Raw genomic sequence first — 5,246 nt, forward strand, 5'->3', positions numbered from 1 at the left:
TGCTTCCACACCATTCTAGAGTTGTGAGCTACACCAAGGGCATAGATTAGTGCAAATATTGGCTATTTGATTATCGGCTAATTGACAAGCCCGAGTAAGAATAATTAATTCAGCTTGTTGGACAGATCTTATTCAAGTAAATAAGAACCTTCTGCCTGCCGGCATGGCTCAGCGGCTGAGCATTGACGTATGGTCCAGGAGATCACAGCTTGATTCCTGGTCAGGGCACGGGCCCAGGCTGTGGGCTCGATCCCCAGCAGGAGGCAGCCGATCAATGACTCTCTCTCACCGTTGATGTTTCTCTCTCTCTCTCCCTCTCCCTTCCTCTCTCTGAAATCAATAGACTTTTTTTTTTTTTTTTTAAAGAACCTTCAATTATGTCCACCATGGAAGCTAATCGCGTATTCAGCTTGGTAACATTACTGTTCATCTTTCACAGCTCCATCTGTAAAACAAATGAAGTCAGCATTACCAAGGAGCTTCCTGTAAATTATCCCTAGGAACAAAAAGGGGTCAGTGGGAAAGTGTAATGGTGGATGTCTTCACCCTGCAAAGAAGGCAGCCAAGTTGCTGAGCTAAGACTGTTACATCTAGCCCTGACCAGTGTGGCTTGGTTGGCTCGGTCCCCAGTAAGGGGCATGCAGGAGGCAGCTGATCGATGTTGGGCTCTCATATCCATATTTCCCTTTCTCCCTCTCCTTTCCTCTCTCTCTAAAAGTCAATTTTAAAAGTATATATATGTATATATATATATATACTTTTAAAATATATATATATATATTTTTTTTAAAAGACTGTTACATCAAGGTAAAGTAATATTAGGCGCAGAAGGCAAGAACCAGTTGACTGATGGAAGTGTTGAGTGTAATGAGAATTCAGTGAAGATTCAACGGAATGAGGAACATAAACAAAGGAGAGCCCATAACTATCTTCTCTGTTTGTTTACATAACACGCCTGGCAGAGATTGCTGTCAAGCAGAGAGGGAGCCCTTTGGCTACGGAGTCTAATTGCTGACTATAATATTCTATATGATGATCTCTATGTTTTTGAGTTAAATTTTCTAAAAGTATTTCCTTTATTTTCATGTATAAAAACTTAGAAAGTTTATAATGTAGGTGTCCCAGAGTGGGAGCTTTAGGCAATTCTTTTAGAGCTTTTAGAGCTTGTTTCTCTTCTGGGTTCCACTGACTTAGATCAGGTCAATTTGATTTTAATAAGATATATAGAGGCTGGGCCATTAATAAAAATTTGGAATCCAATTGTGACAGTATCCAATCAGACCCAGGAACCCTCTAAGCTGTTCTTTGTTTGTTTTTAGAAAAGGAAAAGATATTATTCCTCTCAGTCTTTCAGGGTTCATTAGTAGCCCATTTTTTTTATATGAGATAGCCAAGGTATTTTACTTGAGGTTAAAAAAAAATAAAATTTGAAGCTTAGCCTTTGAGACCTTATGTCCTTTTATGGCTGCTGCTGCTGCAATAGGTAAATTGTGTCCTTTTGGGAATCTAATAATGTCCTAGAGCATAAAAGTAAAGCATCTGCATATTGTATTCGAGTGGAATATCTGGGAAATTTAAAATCACTTAAATCAGCTTTTAGTATCTAAGACAAATAGGTGGGACTCTCCATATTTCCCTGGAGCATTACTGTCCAAGTAAAATTGTAATCTTCCCAGGTAGAAGCAAAGAGGTATTTCTGTCTCTTCCTCTCCTTTTTATTTTTTTTTTACAGAAATGCTGAAACAGGCACTACATAAATTGATCACTGAAAAATATTGGTAGTCCACAGCAATTGCTGATAATAGGTTATGTGGATTTAGAACCACAGGCTGTTTGGGAATAACTATTTTATCTATAGCTATGAGATTCTCTACAAATCGCCATCCTTGTCCTTTTACTGGAAGATTTACAGAGGCTCGTATATAAAATTATTAGCTCTTTTTAATTAATTAATTAATTTATTTATTTATTATTTTTTAATCCTCAGTCTAGGATATTTTTTCCATTGCTTTTCAGAGAGAGTGGAAGGGGGCGCGGGGGGAGAGAGAAAGACATCGATGTGAGGGAGACACATGGATTGGTTGCCGCCTGCATGCACCCCAACTGGGGCCTGGGATCGAGCCTGCAACTGAGGTACATGCCCTTGGCTGGAGTTGAACCCAGGACCCTTTAGTTCAGGGCACCTACAAGAGAGAGACAGAGAGAGAGAAACATTCTGGCCAAAGGCACACACCTTGGTTGCAGGCTTCATCCCAGGCCCCAGGCCCCAGCCCGGGTCCAGGCACATGTGGGAGGCAACCAATCATTGTCTCTCTCACATCGATGTTTCTCTCTCTCTCGCTTCCTCTCTCTCTGAAAAACAATGGAAAAAATATCCTTGGGTGAAGATTAATAAAAAAGAAGAAAATCTCTATCAGATGAAAGGGGGCAGATCTGGATTAACAAAAATATATATCGCCCTGCAACATTCCCTAGTTGGAAGGGGACAGGTTCTGACGTAAAAAGTCACAGGGCTGTTCACATGTTTCAGCCTTTCCGGCAGCTGCAGCCTTGAAGGCCGAGCACTGCAGTTTCGGTGGCTACAAGATCTATCCTGGGGAGGGGCTTCCCCAGGACCGACGGGAAGGTTTTCCAGTTTCTTAATGCGAAATGCGAGGCGGCATTCCTTTGCAAGAGGAATCCTCGACGGATAAACTGGACTGTCCCCTATAGAAGAAAGCACAAAAAGGGACAGTCGGAAGAAATTCAAATGAAAAGAGCCCGCAGAGCTGTCAAATTCCAGAGGCCATCACTGGTGCATCTCTTGCTAATATAATGGCAAAGAGGAACCGGAAACCTGAAGTTAGAAAAACTCAAAGAGAACAAGCTATCAGGGCTGCCAAGGAAGCAAAAAAGGCTAAGCAAGCATCTAAAAAGACAGCAATGGCTGCTGCTAAGGCTCCCACAAAGGCAGCAGCTAAGCAAAAGACTGTGAAGCCTGCGAAGGTTTCTGCTCCCCGTGTTGGCAGAAAACGCTAAGTGGGTAGATGAGATTTTTAAATAAAGACCTAACTATAAAAATAAAAAAATTAAAAAGTTGTAGGTTGCCCCGCTGGCTTGGCTCAGCGGTTGAGCAATGGCCTATAATCTAGGAGATGGAGGTCCGATTCCAGGTCAGGGCACATGCCCCGGTTGGGGACTAGATCCCCAGTGGGGGGCGTGCAGGAGGCAGCCGATCAATGACTCTCTCATCATTGACGTTCTCTCTCTCTCTCTCTCCCTCTCCCTTCCTCTCTCTAAAATCAATAAAGATATATATATATATATATATATGTATATATATATATATATATATATTTTTTTTTTTTTTTAAAGTCATAGGTTGATTAAATATCCCTACCATTTGCACAGAAGCTTTACTCCCAGGGGGAAGGCAATCACATGCTTGCTTCTGTTTCTTTTTTCTTTCTAAATCCCATTTCAGTTTTCTATAATCCTTCTTAAGGTGACCTGGCTTTCTATAATAAAAAGAGATTCCTCTACAGGAGTTTCCCAGCAAACCCTATTTAGTAATTCTGTTGCTTTTGCTCCCAGAAACCAGTAGATACATTAATTGGAATAAGTCAGAATGGCCAGGATCACATGTTCTAACAGTTAATCAGGGAAATCTTTAGGTAAATTCCTTAATTATGTTCTAGTCCAAGGACTGTATACAATTGCTGGCTCCCCTCTGCCTGAGGCCAGCTTTCTCCTAAGGGAGCAGCTGGAAGTCCTGGATTACCCTTGTCTGAACCCCTATTCTCACTTTCCCCTAGGTCAGTGGGGCGTGGTAGTGGAGGGGATATAGAGGAGATAGAAGGGGAGGGAGGGAGGGGAGGGCAAGCCGCACAAGAAAGCTCAGAGACCAAAGGATATAGGGGAAGAGCTGCTGAAGGGGGAGGAATGGGGTGTTGACACTTATTAGCTTCAGTAGTCTTCTGTTTGTTTTTGTTTTTTTTGTTTTGGTTAATCATCACCAGAGGATATTTTTCCATTGCTTTCCAGAGAGAGTAGAAGGGAGGGAGGGAGAGAGAGAGAGAGAAACATAGATATGAGAGAGACACATTGACTGGTTGCCTCCCTCATGAGCCCTGACCTAGGGGGGGAGCGAACCCACAACCCAGGTATGTGCCTTTGACCAGGAATCAAACCTGTGACACTTTAGTGCCTGGGGCCAATGCTCTAACCACTGAGCAACACTGGTCAGGGCTCAGTAGTCTTATTTTTTTTTGTTTGTTTGTTTAAAATATTACAAATGTCCCTTTTTCTACCCAGTGACCCATTCCACCCCGTCCCTTCCCCCTCCCCAGTCCCTCTCCCCACCATTGCCCGTGTCCTTGGGTTGTGCACATATGCATATAAATTCTTTGGTTACTCTCTCCCCCTCCACCCACCCGCCCTCCTCCATCCCTCTGACATTCCTCAGTCTCGTCTATGCTTCCATGTCATTGATTCTATTCTGTTCATCAGTTTATTAAGTTCTTTAGATTCTACGTATAAGCCAGATCATGTGATATTTGTCTTTCTCTGCCTGGCTTATTTCACTTAGTAGTCTTCTTTAGTTCAGGGATGGTCTCTAAAATTTCTTTTGATTGATTGATTGATTGATTGATTGATTTTAGAGAGAAAGAAACATTGATGTGTTGTTCCACTTATTTATGCGTTCAATGATTGCTTATTGTATGTGCCTTTACTGGGGATGGACCCTACAACCTTGGCGTATCAGGACAATGCTCTCTAATCAACTGAGCTACCTGGCCAGAGCACTAAAATTTCTTATTCTTAAAAAAAAATTTTTATCGCCCTGGCTGGATAGTTGGTTAGAGTGTCATCCCAATATGCCAAGGCTGTGAGTTCCATCCCTGGTCAGGGCATATACAAGAATCAACCAGAGCCCTAGCCCATTTGGCTCAGTGGTTACAGCGTTGGCTCTGAACTGAAGGGTCCTGGGTTCAGTTCCAGCCAAGGGCAAGTGCCTTGGTTGCAGGCTTGATCCCCAGCCCCAGCGGGGGTGCATGCGGGAGGCAACCAATTGATGTGTCTCTCTCACATCAGTGTTTCTCTCTCCGCCCCACTTCCACTTTCTCTGAAAAGCAACGGAAAAAATATCCTTGGGTGAGGAATAAAAAAAAATCAACCAATGAAAAACATGAAGTGATGCAGCAAATCAATGTTTCTCTCCTCCCCTTTCTCTCTCTCTCTGTAAAATCAATCAATAAATAAAAATT

At 42.5% G+C, this 5,246-nt stretch overlaps 1 pseudogene across 1 annotated transcript; it reads left to right on the top strand.

Annotated features, from left to right (window-relative positions):
- Positions 1–1,461: 1,461 nt before the first annotated feature.
- On the top strand, positions 1,462–3,054 carry LOC308554471 (large ribosomal subunit protein eL24 pseudogene; annotated as a pseudogene). Its single transcript has 2 exons — positions 1,462–1,483; positions 2,543–3,054. The product of its transcript is annotated as a large ribosomal subunit protein eL24 pseudogene (transcript).
- The last annotated feature ends 2,192 nt before the right edge of the window (positions 3,055–5,246 follow it).

The sequence above is a fragment of the Miniopterus schreibersii genome, assembly GCF_964146895.1.
Source record: "Miniopterus schreibersii genome assembly, chromosome: 3".
Lineage (NCBI taxonomy): Eukaryota > Metazoa > Chordata > Mammalia > Chiroptera > Miniopteridae > Miniopterus > Miniopterus schreibersii.